Source organism: Canis lupus, chromosome 5 (assembly GCF_011100685.1).
Source record: "Canis lupus familiaris isolate Mischka breed German Shepherd chromosome 5, alternate assembly UU_Cfam_GSD_1.0, whole genome shotgun sequence".
NCBI lineage: Eukaryota > Metazoa > Chordata > Mammalia > Carnivora > Canidae > Canis > Canis lupus.
The window spans coordinates 4,050,327-4,074,118 of NC_049226.1; the positions used below are offsets into that span (position 1 = coordinate 4,050,327).

At 37.4% G+C, this 23,792-nt stretch overlaps 1 long non-coding RNA gene across 4 annotated transcripts in view; it reads right to left on the reverse strand.

Moving 5' to 3' along the window:
• LOC111095780 overlaps window positions 1-23,792 on the reverse strand; it is a 112,509-nt gene that overhangs the window by 88,542 nt on the left and 175 nt on the right. For 2 of the 4 annotated variants that reach the window (XR_005359045.1, XR_005359046.1), the window contains exons 1-2: window positions 23,171-23,686; window positions 21,936-22,936 (exon numbers count right to left, since the gene is read on the reverse strand). This is a non-coding gene — a long non-coding RNA (uncharacterized LOC111095780). Of the gene's footprint in view, window positions 1-21,607; window positions 22,937-23,170; window positions 23,687-23,792 lie in introns of those variants that run through there. The other 2 variants (XR_005359044.1, XR_005359043.1) reach the window with 2 other exon arrangements.

Sequence of the window (23,792 nt, forward strand, 5' to 3'; positions counted from 1 at the left end):
TCAGTAGAGATCATACTCCAGATTTTTTTCTAAAGATTGTATTTATTTATTTATTTATTTATTTATTTATTTATTTATTTATTGAGAATGAGCAGGGAGACAGAGGCAGAAGGAGAGGGAAAAGCAGGTTTTCCATTGAGCAGGGAGCCCGACGCAGGGCTCGATCCCAGGACCCAGAGATCATGACCTGAGCTAAAGTCAGATGCTTAACCCCCTGAGCCACCCAGGCACCCCAATACTCCAAATTTTTAATTTGGATCTTTTCCTGGGTTAGTAATATCTAGTGCATTCCTATCTCAGGATGCTGGGCAGCAGCAGTGAGCTGCAGCTCCCAGCCAACCACACAATCATGAGAGGAAACAACCCATACATGTACAACCATTCCATAGCCATAAACCATTCTGCTTTTCACTTTCAGTATAGTACTCAATAAATTATGTGAGACATTTAACACTTTATTATAAAATAGGCTTTGTACAAGATGATTTTGCCCAACTGTAGAATAATATAAGTGTTATGAACACGTTTAAGGTAGGGCTATGATGTTCAGTAGGTTAGGTGTATTAAATTTCACCTTACAATATTTTCAATTTAATGAGTTTATTAGGCATAACCCCATTGTAAGTTGAGAAATAACCGTATATGATATCCTGGAAAAGGTAAAACTATAAAAACAATACAAAGACCTGTGGTCTCCAGGAGGCATAAATGGGTGCAGCACAAAGGGTTTTTAGGGCAGGGAAACTATCCTATATGGGATCATAGTGGGTACATGTCATTATGCATTTGTCAAACACATTAAAAGTATAACACAAAGAGTGAGCCCTAATGCCAACTGTGATAATAATGTGTCAGTGTAGGTTCATCAGTTACAACAAATGTACCACTCTGGTGCCGGATGCCAATAGTGAGGAAGGTTGTATGTGTGGGGCCAGAGGCCAGAGAGCATATGGGAACACTCTATACTTTCTGCTCAATTTTTCTGTGAACATAAAACCACTCTAAAATGTTAGGTCTGTTTTCTACAGAGCTTGAATAGCAAATCTCTCCAGACTAATGCTTCTGAAGTCCTGACTCCTGAACAATCCAATTATGACCAGGACTGAGTAGCAAAGGATCATAATACCTTGTAAAAAATTTTTCAAAAATAACTTCTCTACCACTTCACTAAATAGTTATTGAACCACTAGACTAATCTCTGAGGGTCCAAAAATAATAAAACTCTGACCCTGGCCTTTGAGGAACTCACAGTGCAGTGGGAGAGACCGACCTGCAAACAATCAATTGTAACAAGTAGTAGAACCTTAATGCAGTAAATGTAAATTGCCATGGGAGCCCTTAAAAGAGAATATAGTTGGTTTGGAGGAAACTTTTGGTTAATGTTCAGTGAACCATCATTCACTGATACCTTCCTACGTGCACTAAGTGACAATTTAACTGGGTACCAGATAATAGGGGAACAATGGTGAACCAGATGACAGCTCCTATTGGTCAGGAAGATTAAAGGTTCCTATTTTAATTACCAAAAAAAAAAAAAAAACATAATACTTAAGCTAAAGCAGGAAACCCTTCCCAAAATGTCTGGTTAATAAGAAAAAAAAAATTGTGTGTGTTCCAATCACAGACTATTAGCATTAAGAGGGACATTAAAGGTGCTCTATAACAGTGGTTCTCAAATCCAGTTATACATTAGTCCTATATGGCACTCTTCCAGTAAACACCAATACAACTTGACTTTCCACCCAGACCAATTAATTTAGAATAATGATCTAGTGATCGTTAGTAGGTATTGGTGCTTTTTAAATCTCCTTAAGTGATTCTGGTACATACTGAGGACTTAAAATGCCTACTAATAGAATCCTATCTTTTTTATTGATTATGAATGATTGTCAAAAGGTTGAGGTCAAAATTATAAAGCTAGTCAATATAACAAATTATACCATACAGCTTAAGAACTATAACATTACCATTACCTTGCATCTAATACACTTCTCTCAGTCCTTTTCCCCCACATAGGAACCACTACACTGAATTTTATAATTGCTTTTTTTGTTAATTTATCCCATCTGTGTGTACTGTTTACCCACATGACAAACTGTTTGATGTAGCTTGGTTTTGAGCTCATAAAGAAGGTGTTTGCCATATGAGGTCCAGCAGCAGCAGCAGCAGCATCGCACAAAAGTCCGTTAGAAATGCAGAATCTGGGGCACTCGCCCAGATCCACTACATAAAAATCTTCATTTTAACAAGATGCCCACATATTAAAGTTTCAGAAGTTAAAGACTCATTTTATCACTGAGATTTATCCAAGTTGTTATATATAGGTATAATTCTGTGAATGAATACTTAGGATGTTTCCAGATTTTTTTTATGTTATAGAAAATACTGCTATGAACAATCTTGTATGTCTCCTACTGTACAGGTGAAGAGGTACCGTAGGACAGATGCCTAGAATTGATGGAAAATAAACTACATAGATGTTCAAAGTAATAGTGCCAAATTATTTTCTGAAGTACTTTTAGATTCACATACCTATAGGAGTATGTAAGCGTTTCTACTAACTCACATTTTCTCTCACATTGAGTATTGTCTGATTTCTTGTTTTTTGGTCTATTTAATGGATGCACTTACTGCAGTCTTGATTTATGTTTCTCTGATTTATCAATGAGTTCAAAAATAATTTTAAATGCTTTCTCACCATTGGTATTTTCTCTTCTGTGTATTTTGCCAGTTTATTTATTGTGTTATTTGGGGTTTTCTCATTGGTTTGCAATTTTTTATATTTATAGATACAAATGTGTTTTCAATCACACGTGTTGCAAATAGCTTTTTCTAGTATATAGGTTCTCTTTCCACTTTCTTCGCTGTGACTTATGACGAACAGAAATTCTAAGTTCTACTGTAATAAAATTTATTTCTGTCTTGGTTAATAATTTTTGTCTTTTTTAAGAGATATTACTCTACCCTGAGGTCTAAAATATATTCTCCTACGTTTTCTTCTAACAGTTTTAAAGATTGACTTTCATATTTAAGTCCTTAATCTATTTGGAATTAATTTTTGTGCTCCTGGTACAGTACAGATTAATGTCTTTTTTTTTTTTTAGAGCAGAGAACCAATTGTCCCAGAACTATTATGGAATAGTCTCTCCTTTCTTCCAGTTGATCTGCAAGGTTCTGATGTCGTATATGTTCATCAATCTGTTTCAGGACTCTGTCTTGTTTCATTGGACAATTTGTCTATTCTGGCACCAATACCACAGAGTATTAATCATCACAATTTTATAGTAAAATTTGGTATCTACAGGGAAAATCCTTTCACCTTTTTCTTCTCCTTCAGTATCTTGGCTATTCTTAACCCGTGTTATTTTCACATAAATTATAAAATCAGTCCATCATATTCCACTCAAAATATTGTTGGGATTTATACTGAGACTGCATTATAAATCCATTTGAGAAGAATTGATATATTTCATAGTACTGAGGATTTCTTTTCATGAACATTGAACATTAGTATCTTTTAATCAAGTTTTATAATGTTCTCCACAGTGTTTTTACATGTTTAGTTAGGTTTATATCTAAATACCTTTTTTAAAAAATGCTATTGTAAATTTTATTTTTAATATTATATTCTAATGTTCTGTTGATAAAGTATAGAAATATAGAAATATAAATAATTTCTATACACTGTTCTTTAACCAGTCATTTAGATAAACCATCTCTTTATTTCTAATTTTATATATATAATTTGACAATAAATTATTTGAAATTTCTATATAGACAAGTCATTATATCTGAAAATGATAACAGTTCTGTTTCTTATTCTAATCTGCATATGTGGCAGGGACTGCTAACTGTATTATGTATATATAGTCTCTTCCTTTTAGTAATAGAACACTGTGAATTTCAGACTGGTTAATTGCTGCCTTGCAGCTAGCTAGGTGTGAGCAAATGACCAGGTTCAGGGCACTGAGTTGTGAGCAGAAATGATATGTGAAACTTCCATATCATAACCATAAGCAACTGAATATGATCTAATTGACTAAGATTATGATTTGGGGTTTGGCTGTTCTGGAAAGGTCAACTGGTTCCCTATCCCCAAACAGCAGGCAAGAGATTGATACTCAGAGACTTTCTCAAAAATCTCCCATTAACTGTTTTCATCAATTACAGAATGAGAGATAATCTAGTGGCCAAAATCAGATTAAGAATGGTGCCTTCCTATGCCAACTGTCTTTGCAAATTGCCTCAATACAGCCATCGCTAAATTGACTGAGTTATGAGCTGAACACAAAAGGTAAAACCTAAAAAAGATTTGACAGATATTAAAACTACAATATGAAGAGATCATTGAATGTGTTACCTTTTTCAGGGAATTGATTAGAAACCCACAAATTGAAAGCTATTTAGTTTGTGGGGCATTTATTAATGCAAAAAAAAACACAAACTTTTTGCCTTTAGAAGTATAAAACTGTTTAATCCTTAAAGCCATACGTGGACCAAAAACTTACACTAACAAGAATTAGGCTGTGCAGTTCCCCCCACCCAAAAAAGGCACATTTTCTAATACCAATTCTAGGTATATGAATAGAGGGCCATGGAAAAGGAGGGAAAAAGCAGAGGGCAAAGCAAGGAAAAATGCATAGTGAACTTACCTCCAGAGAGCAGAAACAAGGGCAGCCAGCTATGCTAAGCAAGGAACCTGCTCTACTTCCAGGATGAGGACCTCATAATTCATGCCCAGCAAGATTTGATGACCTTTGGTACTTCTCATTCTTTGCTTTCCAAGTGGCAGTTTTCATTCTAATTGTATTTTTATTATTTGTATTAGTAAATCTGTAGGCTACGCAGTTATAGAAAAAAGATACCAAAATAGAAATTTATTTTGTCCTGAGCTAATATTCCAAATAAAGTAGATTCTAAGAAACAACTCAAGGTCTTAGGTTCGGCCAAGTAGGACTGTTATTCTTAATACATGATTGTAGCCTCTTTTTCTGTGTCCAAATTGTTACGAATTCCTTACTAGCTACAAGTCCAGAGTGAGCGTACTGTCTTTTAAGGGGATATCACAGTATGTACACAGATTACATTTACATATATTTCACTGACCCAAATTTTGTCACTTGTCCACACCTAGCTGCAAGGGAATTTAGAAAATGTGGTCTATAGCTGACTGGATATGTCCTGTATAAAACTCTACTGTTGAAGGAGGAAAGGGAGAATGAATTCCTAGAGACAATCAGCCATCACATTAACTCATTATTTTATACTGAGTGTGAAGTACTGTAATGAAGTTACTTTGCCCTTTATTTGTTCATAAGTAAATTACAAGAAGCTAAGATAAGGCCTCATAGGAAAAAATAAGCATTGTCCAGATAACCTGAATTTTGAACAAGGTACATTAGCTGAATGGAACTTTGGGTTATTAGAAAAGAGTTTTACCGGTGTGAGGTGGTATCTCATTGTGGTTTTGATTTGTATTTCCCTGATGGCAAGTGATGCAGAGCATTTTCTCATATGCATGTTGGCCATGTCTATGTCTTCCTCTGTGAGATTTCTGTTCATGTCTTTTGCCCATTTCATGATTGGATTGTTTGTTTCTTTGGTGTTGAGTTTAATAAGTTCTTTATAGATCTTGGAAACTAGCCCTTTATCTGATATGTCATTTGCAAATATCTTCTCCCATTCTGTAGGTTGTCTTTGAGTTTTGTTGACTGTATCCTTTGCTGTGCAAAAGCTTCTTATCTTGATGAAGTCCCAATAGTTCATTTTTGCTTTTGTTTCTTTTGCCTTCGTGGATGTATCTTGCAAGAAGTTACTGTGGCCGAGTTCAAAACCGGTGAGAATGGGGCAAATTAACAAGGCAGGAAACAACAAATGTTGGAGGGGATGCGGAGAAAAGGGAACCCTCTTACACTGTTGGTGGGAATGTGAACTGGTGCAGCCACTCTGGAAAACTGTGTGGAGGTTCCTCAAACAGTTAAAAATAGACCTGCCCTACGACCCAGCAATTGCACTGTTGGGGATTTACCCCAAAGATACAGATGCAGTGAAACGCCGGGATACCTGCACCCCGATGTTTATAGCAGCAATGGCCACGATAGCCAAACTGTGGAAGGAGCCTCGGTGTCCAACGAAAGATGAATGGATAAAGAAGATGTGGTTTATGTATACAATGGAATATTACTCAGCCATTAGAAATGACAAATACCCACCATTTGCTTCAACGTGGATGGAACTGGAGGGTATTATGCTGAGTGAAGTAAGTCAGTCGGAGAAGGACAAACATTATATGTTCTCATTCATTTGGGGAATATAAATAATAGTGAAAGGGAATATAAGGGAAGGGAGAAGAAATGTGTGGGAAATATCAGAAAGGGAGACAGAACGTAAAGACTGCTAACTCTGGGAAACGAACTAGGGGTGGTAGAAGGGGAGGAGGGCGGGGGGTGGGAGTGAATGGGTGACGGGCACTGGGGGTTATTCTGTATGTTAGTAAATTGGACACCAATAAAAAATAAATTAAAAAAAAAAGAAAGAAAAGAGTTTTACTCAGTGTGTGGGGAGAGAAAACACTTGAAAACTTAGATGCCATAAGGGGAAAGCTATGGAAGTTTTCTCACTCAAGTCTATAAGGGAAAATGTACAAAGATATTCATCATAACATTATCTGGTGACAAGATGTAGATGAAATCTAAGTGGGGGAACCTGGGTGGCTCAGAGGTTGAGCGTCTGCCTGTGGCTCAGGGAGTAATCCAGGGGTCCTGGAATCGAATCCCACATCAGGCTCCCTACGAGGAGCCTGCTTCTTCCTCTGCCTATGTTTCTGCCTCTCTCATGAATAAATACATTTTAAAAGAAAAGAAATAAATTGAAGTGTTAATCTCTAAGAGAATAAATACGTAAATGTGGTAAACATACAAGCTTTACCATGTAGCAGAGAGCATCAGTAGATTAGATGCACACATGGGAATATTGACACCTCTTAAAGACATAGTGCTAAGTAAAAAAAAGTAATTTATACCTAAACACCATTTATATAGATGTAAAATATACTTTAAAATCTAACAATACACATACACACAAGTTCCAACAAAAATATACAAATTAACTTGCTAAACTGGTTACCTATGGTGAGGGAAAGAATTGAGACTAGGGATCAAAAGAAAAATGTGGAAAATTAAAATAAGAGAAGATCCTTATGTACACCAATGCTATTTCCTGACATGAACTGCAATGAAGGATTAACCACCCTCTGAATCTGAAATCTGAAAAGAACAAAAGAATGACTTATGAAAGAGGAATGGGAATCAATTAGGACTCTCACTACTGAAAAAGATGGAGTAACAGAGGTCACATCTACCTCCCTCCAAAACAAATATAGAGCCAGAAAAAAATACACAGAACAATGCTTTCCAAGACATTGGATATTAGATAACAAAACAAAGTGATCTCTGAGCAGCAAGAACAAACAAGGCTAATTCTACAATTGCCCTGCTAATGGCCTGAAGAGAGTTTCTGGGCCACGCAACAGGTAAAAACAGGCAGCCTCCCTGACTTAAGAAGACACAACTAGAAGTCTGAAGGCCAAGATGCCTAGAGCTTACAGAACAGAGTACTAGAGAGGGGAACTCAAATATCTGCAGAGGATCCTACTGAAGTCTCAGCTAAGTACTCATTAGCACATTAGCACATGCAAAGGAGGACACTACCAAAGGCCAGGGGGAATTGAAATGATTAAATAGTATCCATCACAACACAGGATGAGAATAGTACCTGTTGCCACCAGACTAGAAAATCTAACAATTCAAAGAACATCAGGCAGAGTACCCAGAAGGGTTTTGCCGAGGTAGTAGGGCAAAATAGTCCTAAGCCAAACATTGCTCTGGTCCCACCTAACAATGCTGTAACATCAAGCACCAAAAGAATCAATTGTTTCAAAGTAACTTAACTGTGCCTAGAACAAAGCTCAAGAATATTTATAGGAATAAAAAAATATATTTAGCTTAAAACAAGATAAAATTTATAATTTATGACATCTGATACAAATTTATACTAATTTGAAAAGATATGTGCTCCCCTATGTTTATTGCAACATTATTTAAATAGCCAAGATTTGGAAGTAAGTGTCCTAAGTGTCCACTGATAGATGTGGGATGTGCATCTATATATCTGATGGAATATTATTCAGCCATTAAAAAGAATGAGATCTTGACATTTGCAACAACATGCATGGACCTGGAAAATATTATGCTAACTAAAGTAATCAGACAGACAAAGACAAATAACACATGATTTCACCTACTTGTGGAATCTAAAAAATAGATGGGAAATAGGAATAAAAAATAAACAGATGAACAAACAAAAACAGAAATAGACTCACAAATACAGAGAACAAATTGTTGGTTGCCAGAAGGAATGGAGTGGGAAGATGAGCAAAATAAATGAAGGTAATAAAGAGGTACAAACTTCCAGTTATAAAATAAATAAGTCACAAGAATGAAAAGTACAAGATAGGGTATATAGTCAATAATATTGTAATTATTGTGTATGATGACAGGTGGTAACTATACTTATCATGGTGAGTATTTCATGTTATACGCCTGCAGCTAATATAGCATTGTCAACATATATAACATATGTCAACTATAGCTAGATAAAATTTTTTAAAATAAAAATTATGAGGCATGCAAAGAAGCAGGAAAATATGCTAAATAAAGAAAAAATAAATCTCAATGAAAACCAACCCATACAAATTACATCAAAACCACAGTGATATACCAACTTATGCCAATGGCTAAAATTAACAAGTCAAGAAACAACAGACATTGGCAAGGATGAAGAGAAAGGGGAATCCTTTTACTTAGTTAGTGGGAGTGCAAGCTGGTACAGCCATGCTGGAAAATAGTATGGAGGTTCTTCAAAAAGTTAAAAATAGAGCTAACCTATGACCCAACAATTGCTCTACTGGGTATTTACCCCAAAGATACAAACATAGTGATACAAAGGGGCATATGCACAACAATGTTTATAGCAGCAATGACCACAATGGCCAAAATACAGAAAGAGCCCAGATGTCCGTCAACAGATGAATGGATAATGAAGATGTGAGATATATATATATATACACACACACACTACTCAGCCATCAGAAAAATGAAATCTTATTATTTGTAATGATGTGGATAGAACTAGAGGGCATTAAGCAAAATAAGTTGATCAGAAAAAAGACAATTACCACTTGATTTTACTCATATGTGGAATTTCAAAACAAAATTTCAAAAACAAAACAGAAGCTCATAGGGGAAGAAAGGGAAAAGTAAAATAAGATAAAATAAGAGAGGGAGATAAACCATAAGAAACTCTTAACTATAGGAAACAAACTGAGGGTTGCTAGAAGGCAGGTGGGTGAGGGGATGGGGTAATTGGCTGATGGACCTTAAGAAGGGCACTTGGTGTAATGGGCACTGGTTGTTATATGCAACTGATAAAATCACTAAACTACCTCTGAAACTAATAATACACCCTATGTTAATTGAATTTAAATAAAATTTAAAAATAAAACTAATTGTGTGGTCCCCCCCACCACCAAAAAAAAAAAAACCAATAAATGATATGGATGATAGGATTAATAGAGAAGGACATTATCATAGCTATAATCTGTATGTTCCAGAAACAGGGGAAATAGTTAACATGCCTAGAGATGGGGAAAACTTTTTAAAATTCCCAAACTTCAAGAGATGATAACTACAATGTCTGAAATAGAAAATACAATGGGTGGAATCAACAGTATATGAGACAGAGCAAACGGAAATATTAGTGAATTTGAAGAAACTATCCAACACAAAACATGGAAAGGAAAAATATTTTCAAAATGAGCTGAGCATCAGGGAACTGTCTGGTGATTTTAAAGTGCCTAACATATGTGATTTTAAGTCTGGAAAAAAAAAGAAGATGAAGGGAAGAAACATTGAAAATTGAAAAATAATAGCCAAAATTTTTCCAAAGCTGATGAAAACTACAAAATTATACTGAGATCCAAGTACTCCAATAAACCCAAGTGCAAGAAACACAAAGGAAACTACAAGGAGGCACATCATAATCAAATTACTTAAAGCCAGAATTTAAAAAAGAATTTCAAAGCAGCAAGATATAAAAAGGCATATTTCATACAGAACAATGAGATAAAGATGATGGCAAATTTCTCATTAGAAACAGTGAAAGTCAAAAAAAAGTGAAGCAATATTTTTGAAGTACTAGGGAAAGAAAAAAAAAAACTGTCAACCTTGAATTCCATACCCAGAAAATATATCTTGCAAAGGTGAAATAAAGACTTTTTCAGGCATAAAAATGTCTGGAAACTTTTATTACTGGCAGAATGTCACCACATACACACAAAAAAAATTTTAAGGAAGTCCTAAGTCCTTTGGGTAGAAAGAAAATGATACCAGAAAGAAATATGAATATACAACAAAGAATGAAGAGCACCAGGTCTGATAATACATGAGTAAATATAAAATTTATTTTTATTACTTAAATCACTTTAAAAGACAAAGACAGTTCACTCGTTAAAGCAAAAGCAAAAATACTAAAATGTATGTTGGGATTTACAAAATATGCTGAAATTAAATGTATGACAATACCACAATGGTCAGAAATAGAAAAATAAAAGAACGTTGTTGTAATATTCTTAAACTATATGTAAAGTGGTACAATATTTTTTAAAGATTTTCTTTATGTGAGAAAGAGGGAACATGAGCAGGGTGAGGGCAGAGGGAAAGGGAGAAGCAGACTCCCCACAGAGCAGGAGCCTGATATGGGGTTCAATCCCAGGATCCTGAGATCAGTGAACTGAGCCAAAGGCAAATGCTTAACTGACTGAGCCACCTAGGCACCCCAAGTGATATAATATTTTTAAATATTTTTATTTTAATTCTAGTATATGTTAACATACAGTGTTATATTACTTTCAGGCATACAATATAGTTAATCAACAATTTTATACATTATAAAGTGATATATTTTCTAAAGACAGACCATACTGCATTAAATATGCATACTATAAACCTTAAACGAGGGGTGCCTGGGTAGCTCAACTGGTTTAGCCACCAACTCTTAGTTTCAGCTCAGGTCATGATCTCAGGGTCATTAAATCAAGCCCTAGGTCAGACTTTGTGCTCAGTAGGGAGTCTGCTGGAAATTATCTCCCTATGTTCCTCTTTCAGTTCTCCCTCTCTCCCTCTTCCCCCCTCAAAAAAGTTTATATATATATATATGTTTAAAAAATCTTAAATGAAACAAAAAAATATTGCAAATGAGGCAACAAAGAAGAAAATATGGTATCACTAAAATGTTCAATTAATCCAAAAGAAGGAGAAAAACATAAAAAAGAAAACAAAAAATAGAACAAATGAAAAACAAACAGCAAGATGGTAGATTAAAACTCAGCCATATAAATAGTCATATTACATATGTGTGGTCTAAACATTCAGATGGATAGAAAAGCAAGAACTAAAAGTTATCAAAAAAATCCACTTTAAACATAACACATTGTTAGAAGTAAATGCATGAAAACTACCTATCACTCTAACACTGATCAAAAGAAAGCTGGAACACAGCTTGAAAGTGATCTTGTTAGCCAAATTTGTGGCAGACCATAAAAAAGAATAATGCCAGAAAAATGGAAAATGAGGGCCTTTTTCCAATTCATTCTATAAGGTCACCATTTCTCTGATATCCAAACCTAAGACATTATAGGAAAAGAAAACAGCGCTCTCTCTCTCTCTCTCTCTCTCTCTCTCTCTCTCTCTCTCTCTGTCTCTCTCTCTCTCTATCTATATATATATATATATATACACAAATATACATGTATACTATATATGTATATATATTACATGTATATACATCCCTTATAAATATTGATGCAAAAATTCTTAAGATTTTAGGATTCAAATCTAATATGATTTTTTTTAAATAATACATTATGAGCAAATGGGGCTTGTCCCAAGAATTTATGTTTGGGTTAACATTAGTCAATGAAACTTACTGTATTAACAGACCATATGATTATCTCAGTAAATATAGAAAATGTAGTTGATAATATGAATGTTTTATGCATCAACTTGGTTAGGGTATAGCACTCAGTTTTTTTTTTAAAGACTGTATTCATGAGAGACACAGAGAGAAAGAGAGGCAGAGACACAGGCAGAGGGAGAAGCAAGCTCCATGCAAGGAGCCTGACATGGGACTCGACCCTGGGACTCTGGGATCACACCCTTGGCCGAAGGCAGGCGCTAAACTGCTGAGCCACCAAGGGATCTCCAGCACCCAGTTATTAATCAAACACTAATCTAAGTATACTGTGAAGGTATTTTGTAAATGCGGTTAACATCTACAATTGATTGATGTTAAGTAAAGGAGATTGCCCTTAATAAGGGTAGAGGGGCTCATCCACTCAGTTGAAAGGCCATAAGAGCAAAAACAGATTTTCCAGATAGAAAATTTTGCTTCAAGACTTCAGCATTAATTCCTGCCTGAGCTTGCCATACAGATTTTGGACATGCCAGCCCCTAAAATTGCATGAGGTGATTCCATAAAATAAATATCTCCTGATAGATAGTTATATAGATAATTTATAAATATAAATACATGGGGGGCAGCCTGGGTGGCTCAGCGGTTTAGCACCACCTGCAGCCCAGGGTGTGATCCTGGAGACCAGGATTGAGTCCCACGCCAGGCTTCCTGCATGGAGCCTGCTTCTCCCTCTGCCTGTGTCTCTGCCTCTCTTTCTCTCTCACTCTGTGTTTCTCATGAATAAATAAATAACATATAAATAAATAAATAAATAAATAAATAAATAAATAAATAAATATCATTTACTTACCATATTTTGAAATACACATTTGTTATGTATATGTATATGTAAAAAATATGGAGAGATTGAGAAACAGAATGCTAAGTTTTCTGAACTGGTTTGCGGGTTTCTGGAATTAATTCTCTACTCTTACTGTACTTAAATTTATTAATAATTCTATTTCCAGTGGTAAAGAAGTGATAGTCTGAAAAAAAAAGAAGTGATAGTCTGTGGCACCATGTGGCAATAAAGATATACAAAATATCATTATTGGGTAATCTACATCAAATACTTACAAAAGTCAAGGTTCTTAGTGACCATCTATTTGGTATCTAGTTTATTTAGACTAACAAGTATAACAAGATTGGCTGGTTGCTCCTAAGTGCACTGGAGAAAGTAGGAAAAAAAGAAATTGAACTCAGGGCTTCAAGTTCCTAGCTCAAGCTCAGTATAAATTAACTGAAAATGTCTATGTTATGCTTGAAAGAAAATCTTATCTCTAATAGCAACAGAACTGAGAGTTCTAAAAACCAAACTCAGAGTCTCATCTTCCAAGTAGCTGAATTACAAAGCAAATTGAATTATCAACTTCAAAGGATATATTCTGTTCAACTAAGGACATTGTCTAGGAAGGAACGGGATCCTAAAAACTAGAATGGAGACATATGGGCAGATCCTGATGAAGCTGGAGATACTGAACCCTTCAGTCCTGCTGAGTCTTCTTTGCCAGTGGACTTCTTTGCTGCACCTGTCTGAAGAGATTAACCTGCTTTTCATGAGAGAACTCTAATGACCTTTCCTGAGGTAGTTGCCTTGCCAGATACTACTAATTCTTCTCAGGGCTACACGCATATGACCCCTCTTTGCTTCTAGATCTGTGGCAAGATTAAAGCCCAAGCAGACCCTCAAGGGTGAGTTACAAAGGAAGTATATATACTCTAAAATAACTGCATGAATTTTCCAATTTATACAGAGAGAAGTCTGGGGAATATATGTAGGAATAGATATTAAGGGTGTGGAACATAAAATTGGATCAGATCAAATGTATTAATATGGTACAGTAGCAGAGATTCTCATTTCAGTGTTTTAGCTCCAGGGGTTATAAAGTGCTCTAAAAGTTTGTTTGGTTTGTTAGCTAAGACATGAACCAAAAATTAGCCAACGCTAAATGAAACCAACATGACAAGACTGCCTTGGTATACCATAAAGTACCCAAAAGCTTAAAAAGATTAGAATGTCACAGTAATTTTATCAGGTAAGATCTGCTAGGCCTCTGTGGGAGGGTCCAAGTAACATCCCTTTCACCACAACTGTGGGAAATAAATTGTGAGGTGGGCCTTCACATTCTTATCTGAGGTCGCTCTTCTCTGTAAGCCAGAAATCACAATGAGATTTGCTGTCTCTTAACTAGGATACTTAGATGAATGGGTTGTAACTGGATCCCAAGGTAGCAGTGTGTTCAGTGGTGGCACTTAGTCATCACAGACAAGGTGAGTGAGGTTACAAATGGAAAGCATGGTCAAGGCAGTAATCAGAATAATCCGACACAGAGATCTATGCCATTTGTTATTTGATCATTGTCCCTAGAAGAGACATAATGGACCATCTACTAAATCAAGAGTTTCAGGTCAAGTGAGCAAAAGTCTAACTTGAATCACCAAGACAGAAAGTATTGTCCCTTCAATCAGTTTTCAGACTTGATCAAGTTTTACCAGGGTGACTGTACATTAGAGGAAAAGAAAATAATTAGACTTTTGGGGGTTATTGAAACGTTGACTCTGAACTGTCACTGATTTTAGGACACCTAAAATGTCAACGTAGTCCACTGCTCAGAGCAGCAGCTATGCAGGTCAGATTATCAATAAGGTTCTAGTTCAAGTCTATCTCACAGTGGGTACAATGGGTCACCATACAAATCCCACGGTTATTTTCACAGTTTCAGAATGCATAATTGGAATAGACACATTGAGCAACTAGAAGGATCCCCACACTGCTTCCGTAACCTAGAGAGGAAGGGCCATTATGGTGGGAAAGACTAGCTGAAAGCCACTAAAACTGCTTCTACCTAGGAAAAGAGTAAACCGAAAGCAATAAATACCACATTCCCAGATGGATCTCAGAGACTGATGCCATCATCAAAGACTTGAAGGATACAGCGCAATGGTGATTTCACCATATTCCCATCCAACTCCCTAGTTGGTCTGTGCAGAAAACAGATGGGTCTTGGATACTGACAGTGGATTTATTATAAATTTAATCAGGTAATGATTCCAACTACACCTGCTGTTCCAGATGTGATTTCGTTGCTTGAACAAATTAACACATCCCTGATTCCTAGTATGTAGCTATTGATCTGGAAAAAATGTATTTTTTCTTGATACCTGTTAATAAAGACCACCAGAAGCAATTTACCTTCAGATGGAAATATGCCTTCGCTATCCTAACTTAGGAGTATGTCAATGCTCCGGCCTTATGTGATAATTCAGTCCACAGAAACCTGATTGCCTTTCCCTTCCATAAAGTATTTTATCACACTGTCCCATTACACTGATGGCACTGATGTGCTAATAAGCTAAAACTAGCAACTATTGGTAAGAAATTTGCATGTCAGAGGTTGAGAAATAAATACAAGATAATTCAGATGCCCTCCCCTTCAGTGAAGTTTCTAGAAGTTCAGTGTTGTCATACATGTCAAGCTATTCTTATATCACTTAGGTACAATGCCTAGCAACCCTCGAGTTTTAGAGGCAGCATATTCCTCCTTCGGGCATGCTACTCTGGCCCATATACCAAGTGACCCAAAAAGCTGTTTGAGTAGGGCTCAGAAGAAGAAAAGGCTCTGTAACACATCCAGGGTGACATGCAAGCTGCTCTGCTACTTGGGCCATATGATCCATTAGATCAATGGTGCCTAAAGTGCCACTGGCGATACAGATGCTGTTTAGAGCCTTTGGCAGACTCTTATAGGTATTTTTCCAAGAAAAACAAAAGGAAATCTTCATACAAAGAATTGCACATGGGGCACCTGGGTGGCTCCATTCGTTGAGATCTGCCTTCGGCTTGGGTTATGATCCTGGAGTCCTAGGATCAAGCTCTGCATCAGGTTCCTTGTTCGGTGTGGGCCCTGCTTCTCCCTCTCTCTCCCTTTGCCTACTGCTTCCTCTGCTTGTGCTTTCTGTCAAATAAATAAAATCCTGAAAAAAACCAATACATTGCATGCAAAAATTCATACCAGACTTATTCGATATAGTCATAAACATTAAAAAATCCAATGTCCATCCACAGATGAATGAATAAACACATTATGACATATCCATACAATGGAACATTACTCAACCATAAAAAGTAGATCAATTAGCAATTGATTAATGCAGCAATATAATGAAACTCAAAACAATTATGCTGAGTAACAGAAACCAGACACAAAAAAAGTGTATGGCGTATGATTTCACTTATATACAATTCTGGAAAATGCAAACTAATCTAAAATGAAAGAAAACAAATCAATGGTTACCTGGGGTAGGGGGCAAGGCAATGCTGAGTGGGCAGGAGGAAAGTTTTGAAGATGACAGTTATGTTAGCTACTACTGCGGCAGTGGTTTCATGGGTGTATATACGTGTATATGCATCAAAACTTAATCAACTTGCACAATTTAAGTATGTGAAATTCATCTAATGCCAACTCTACTTCCGTCGAGTCGTTAAAAATATTTAAACATAAGAAAATAACTGCATGGGGCAAATACTTCTGTTTCCTATTCAAAATGATGTTGTAAGTTAAATGCCTCTTATAGCTTGTTATGAGATTTGTTTATTTTGCTTTCATTTCATTTTATTTTTATCCTCTTAAGAATTTTATACAGTATTATATAAATTTGGAATAACCATATACATTTGGACTTGATTTGGGAGAATTGGCTGGTAAAATTCTCCAGTGTTTCATTTGTGGTAAACTTTAAAAATTATTTTATTTCTTAATAGGTTAGATCTATCCAGACATTCTATTTCTTCCTGAAATTATTTTGTAATTTATATTTTTCTAATTTTTTTCCATTTTATCTCAGAGTTTAAGCTTGCTATCACAAATTTTTTTATCTTTAATCTCCCCTATATCTGTAATTCTGTCTCAATATTGTTAATGTGTTTCTCTCCTTTTTATTCTCAATTTCACTTGATCTTTTCTTACCGCTTATTAAAATCAACTTTTGACTTTCTTATAATCAATTTTTGGCTTTGTTGACCTTCTTTACATTATTAATGCTTCCTAAATCTGTGTATATATATATCTCCATTCCAGTTCCAGACAGTTCTCTGCCAATTGCTCTTTAAATGATTCCTCTTCTTCATTCTATCTATATATTATCATATATCCTATTTCCTTGCTGTGATACAGTCTAGGTAATTTATTTAAACATATATTCCAAGTCATTAATTCTCTCTTCAGCTATATAGCTGTAGATAATCAATTATAATCAACTATTAAAGACATCTATTAAGATTTTTATTTCAGTTGTGTGACAGAGGATAAACTTTTCCTCTACCTTCCTGGATTCCATGTCTGATTTAAGAATTACACTGACATCAAGGCACCTGGGTGGCTCAGTTGGTCGAGTGGCTGACTCTTGATTTTGGCTCAGGTCATAATCTCAGGGTACTGGGATGGAGCCCCAAGTGGGGATGGAGCTCAGTGGGGAGTCTGCTCAAGGATTTTTCTCTCTCCCCCTCCTCTCCACCTCCCCCTGCTCAAGCTCTCTCTCTCTCTCTCTCTAAAGAATTACAGTGACATAAGAGAGATTAACAGAGAGAAAACATTTTAATTATATATGTGCGTGCATGGGAATTTCATAAAAACATGAGATTCAATGAGGCAGCCAGATGATTAAGACTTATATACTACCTGAGCTAAGGAAAGAGGAGAGGGGTTTCAGGCTTCTGCAGATGGGGAGACAAAGTATGGGAAGGAAAGAGGAGGAAATAGATAGTGAGTCAAGGTTGCCATGTTGTGCAGTTAAGAGTCTCTCCCGGGGAAAAAAGTTGACTCTGGGAGTAGCTCTCTTTGTGGTACAGGTACATTGACAAATGGAAATTTCATTTTTAAGTGTAAATTTCCTTTATAAAAGGAGAAAATTAAACTATACGTTAGGCTGTTTTTTCATTTAGTTCAAAATAATCCAAATGCCAAAGTGGCAGATTTGGGGGTCACATGTTCTGAACTCCTCCAGCAGTTTTTTCATTTATAGAAATTCTCTTTGACTATTTTTTTAAATCTACATGGCCATATTTGATCACTTGTCATTGCTAGGTCATATTTATGTTTCATTTCTTTAGCATTCATATGCAAATAAGTATGTTAACTTCCATTTCTATGGCCTTTGTGGTCTAAATCCAATCTGTTGGTTATTTCTTTTGATTCTCACTCAGGGTGGCTTGCCTTCCCTTATACTTGATGACTTTGGAATTCATATTCAGTCTATATCAAATGTGAGGTAATTTGAGGGGTTTAAAATGAGAATATTTTTTTCAGAAAGGATTTTCATCTGTGTCTTCCGGGAGCTAGGGAAAGCCACTGGCCTGGAACTTCTTCAAACTCTGCTCAAGGACTGTGACTAAGACAGGAATTGGGCTCAGTTCTACTTCCTTCTGCTGGAACAAGGCTCAGAACCTGGATTACAGTCTTGCTGAGGACATCTGTCCTTAGGGCCACCCTGCCCTCCCACTCTGCCTTCATTTCAGAGTTTGTTTTCCATTCTCTTTGGTTTTGAGAGATGGACAGGATAGTGTACCTTGAACTCATCACCTACTTCTCCTCTTATGAGTCCATCAATTCACCACAAATTGTTTCCATTCAGGATCCAGTTGTCCTGCAGTGAGAAGGCCTAGTAGATAGAGCACTTAGTACCATGTACAGTCAGATGTGAAACTTAAGTCTATGTCTCAATGATCTTTTCATTTTTGTATGCTATGAAAGCAAATGTTGGCAACTATTAAAACTATCATCCTGGGGATCCCTGGGTGGCTCAGTGGTTTAGCACCTGCCTTTGGCCCAGGGCGTGATCCTGGAGTGCCAGGATTGAGTCCCACATTGGGCTCCCTGCATGGAGCCTGCTTCTCCCTCTGCCTATGTCTCTGCCTCTCTCTCTCTCTCTCTCTCTCTCTCTGTGTCTCTCATGAATGAATAAATAAAATCTTAAAAAAAAAAAACCAAAAAACTATCACCCTCCTTTTCAGTATCCTGATCATCAAAATGTGACCATCCACTTAACCCACAGACAGAAAGGAACGATTATGGACTGCTTTGTGTCTTCCCAGAATTCATATAGTGAAGTATTAACCCTCATAATATGTACACCTCATAATACACCTCATAATATGACTGTGCTTAGAAATAAGGCCTTGTAGTAGTTTATTTTACCTGTCAATTTGACTAGTCCCAGGGTGCCCACGTTAAAAAATATTTCTGGGTGTGTCTGTGAGGGTGTTTCTGGAAGAGATTAGTATTTGAATCAATGGACTCAGTAGATTGACTTTCCAAATGGGGATTGGCATCATCCAGTCCATTTAGGGTCTAAATAGTGTAACAGATGGAAGAATGAACTCACTCTTTTTTTTCCCCTGCCTCAAAGATTGAGCTGGGACATCTCATCTTCTCCAGGCTTTAGACTGGGATTTACATAATTGACTCCCCCAGTTCTCAGGCCTTTAGACTTAGACTGAATGATACCATTGGCTTTCCTGGGTATCCAGTAGCAGATCACAGGATTTCTCAGCCTCACTAGCAAGAGTCAATTTCTTACAGTGAATCTACATCTATATGCATGTGTACACATATATACTGATTGTTTCTCTGGTGATTAAAATTAAATGAAGTTATATGGGTAGGCCCTCATCCTAAATGAGTGGTCTTTATTTTTTTTAAGATTCTATTTATTTATTCATGAGAGAGAGAGAGAGAGAGGCAGAGACACAGGCAGAGGGAAGAGCAGGCTCCATGCAGGGAGCCCGATGTGGGACTCGATCCCGGGACTCCAGGATCATGCCCTGGACTGAAGGCGGCACTATACAGTCATACAAAGTCCATCTTTGAATTCCCAATACTTAGCCTAATGCCTGTTGGATGAATGGATGAATGGATATATGAATGGATGAATGAATTAATACATGAGATGTAATTTCCCCTTAAGATGCCATACTCTCTGCTGCCCCCTGGGCATCTACAACACTGTATTCTACAACACTGTATTCTACAACACTGTATCTAAGGCATCTTCATGGCTTCTTCCAGGTAACTTGTTTTCCAATTTATAAAAAATTTCCCCTTCCTATTTTGGTATTATCACACTCTATTTTGGTCATCCTCCTCATTTACTGAGAATTTTTGTACCAAGACCTCAGTCCTCACTATTCTAATATCAATGACATTCTATGCTACATAGGTCATCCTTCTCAAAAACAAGATTCAAAATTTCTTCCTCAGCCCTAATGTGTTATCTACACTCTACTCCAGGAATTCATTATGTGGCCACACGCAGACTTCAAGGTCACAAGATTTTCATCTCTGGATATTTTGGTTCTGCATCCAGTTGAATAATGACCCCCAAAGATGTCCGTACTCTAATCCCCAGAACCTGTGACTACGTTTTTATGGCAAAAGGACCTTTACAGATGTGATTAAGAATCTTGAGATCAGAAGATAACTTTGGATTATCTGGGAGGACTCAACATAATCACAAGGGTCTTCATAAGAAACATGCAGAAGGGGGGATCCCTGGGTGGCGCAGCGGTTTGGCGCCTGCCTTTGGCCCGGGGCGTGATCCTGGAGACCCGGGATCGAATCCCACATCGGGCTCCCGGTGCATGGAGCCTGCTTCTCCTTCTGCCTGTGTCTCTGCCTCTCTGTCTCTCACTGTGTGACTATCATGAATAAATAAATAAAATCTTAAAAAAAAAAAAAAGAAACATGCAGAAGGGTCAGGATGAGAGGAGGAGAAGTGACAGCAGAAGCAGAAGTCAATGCAATGTGACCAAGAGCAAGAGAAGGCAGGCAGCCTCTAGAACCTGGAAAGGGCAAGAAAACAGTTTCTTCCATAAAGACTCCAGAAAGAACACATCGCTGCCAGCTGAATTTAGATTTATGACTTTCAGAACTGTTGAGAAAAAAATTTACATTGCTATAACCACCAAGTTTATGGTAATTTGATAGAGCAGCAATAGGAAACTAACACAGTCTCCAACAAACCAACTTCTAATCACAAGCTTTTGTTCTTCTGGCTCACTAGTCTTTCAGTACGACTAACCCTATTCTCACAATTGATTGTCTCTTTCCTGGCTTCATTTCCTTTCCTAGACACCTGGACACAATGATTTTAGAATGTTAACAGCTCTCTTCTCAAGACTTCAAGGTCCTAACCTGAGCTAGGTCCTCAGTCCCTCTTTATTCTCCTTCTGTTCCTCATAGCAATAATTCTAAACCAAGTCACCTGCCCCATCACTAGTCCTCTCTTTAGTGGGTTTCTTTGACTTCTATTTTTGAAAGAAAACTGAGGTATGGCATGACCTGCCTCCAGCATGGCCCCCTTGATGCAGTGCCCCTTGTTCTCATTGTTCCTCTTATTTCTCTCTGCTGTTTCTGCCTAACAGACCTTCCTTCTCTCATCCCCTTGCTCTCTCTATCCTCCATTCACCTAAAATAACTTACTTCTTTTTCTTTTTCCAACATTTCCCAACTTTCTCTGAAGAATTTATTGACACCACCAATTCCCCAATTGACCACCTTTCCTTTGTGTTCCCATTTTATTACACATATTTCTACTGCACCTGTCATACCACGCATGAGAATGTTTTATTACATTGACTTGTTTATGTGTCTTTCTTCTTTAACTAGACTGAGAGTCTCTTGTGGTGAATTATTGTGTCTTATTTGTCTTGTAATCTCCAACCAGGATGTTGCCTACAATGTTTTAAGAAATGGTAAGAAGGAAAGTGGGAAGGACTTAGTGAGATGGTGAGTGATGTGGCCAAACAGCCAGCCTCCTCCCACCACATATACACACCGTCACCAGCACCAAACATCAGTTCTGCCTCTCACCTCCTCCTTGTGATTAATCTGTTTGGAGACTAAGGCTGGTCCCAGATCTCTAGGCAGAAACTCATTCCAGTCAAAATGACAAGTGCACTGGCATGTTCATCTGAGAGTCCTATTTCATCAAATCCATTTCAGAATCAGGAAGGCACTCTTGGCTACCTCCGTGCTCCAGGCCATCTGGTCAGGTGGCATAGTGCCCACTTACAAGGTCAGTTCCTTACTGCCCTGAACACTCAGATTATGCTGCAGAGTAAACTTTCTCTCTGAACGGTCACAGGAAAATCTTCAGAATCGCATTGGTCTCTCTCTCATCCGCTTCTTTTAGTTCTTGGCTAAGCGACAGGTATATTTCTCCAGAGCATCATCGGGATCTAATTGTCCTTCTAACTGAGAACAACGAAATGGTCTGGGAAGACAAAGGAGGCAGCACCCACTTCTTATATTACTTTTTTTTTTTTTTTTTTTTTTTTTTTTGCGGGAAGGACAGCAGCAGTGACGTGGTCTGTGCCATGGAAACATTGGGCAACTTTCTGGGGTCTCAAGAATGTGTCCGGTTAGCTTCGTGGACATTCTGTCCTAAATCAGACTATTTGTGTTACCATTGATAGGCACTAACTATGCCTCACATCTAAATGATGATTCCTTTTGTATTCAAACGAAATCTTTGTCCTAACAGTACAAATGAGAGAAGCTACAATATGTTTGCTCCTTGTTGGCACAGTGTTTGGTTGGATTTTGCCTGAAGATTCCTCTAAACATCTGGGAACTGACGCTGTAATGATGAAGCCTGCTAATTTCGTAGAGAAAGCTGAAGCTGAGCAATCATAAGTAGCTCTATACAAATGAAATGCATCCTGTGCCAAAATAAAAAGGATAGGCACACTGCAGGCAGAGCTGGTAGGGACGAAGATGAGGAAGAAAGCTGGCTTCACGTGACACTGGGACATTCTTATGCATGGTCAGCTCTACTGCCAGGTAGTCAATCTTCCTGTAGGTAATTCTGTCTGTGAAGATTTCAAAGCAGATACATTTGAGGATTGTCTGAAAAATACATCTCTCTTTAGGGGGAATGGGGGAAGACAACGCGGAGGGGATTAGAAACCAACTGTCACCCTTGAAGATTCAACATAAAGGCTACCCTCTTTGTGAGGTTCCCTCTAAACCACTGCCACCCACAGTGATCTGTCCTTCCCCTGAATATCTATAAGATTTTGCATTTTACTGTATACCATACTGACCTGCGTTATTAGTTATCCATTCACAATGCAGGAACTTGTCTCCTCAATTACCTGCTAGGTCCTGGAGGACAAGGACTGCTGGATTCGTCCACAGTACCTATTCACAGTGACTGAATACATCAAATCCTCAAAATATCTGATCGCTTGGGTAATGCCACCAGCAAATAACCCCCAAATCACAAATAGGATTTTGTTACACAGCATATGAAATATAAGGAATAAATCTATCTCTGTATTAATATTTTACGCCTCGTGTTCTGCAATTCCTGAAAACAAGGTAGGGGAGTTATGTTTTGGGGGCTGCAGGGGGTGTATTGGAGGAAGCAGGGTAAATGTTAAAATGTGTTAGGCCAATGAAAGAATGTCCACATGGGATTAACACAAACTGGATCAGTGAGAGTTTGCCTAAGTAGCAAGAGATGTGGCCAGCTTCATTTAGTAATATTTTTGTATATCTTTTTATTGGAGTTGATTTGCCAACATATAGTATAACACCCACTGCTCATCCCATCAAGTGCCCCCCTCAGTGCCTGTCACCCCATCACCCCATCCACATGCCCACCTCCCCTTCCACTACCCCTTGTTCGTTCCCCAGAGTTAGGAGTCTCTCATGTTCTCTCAC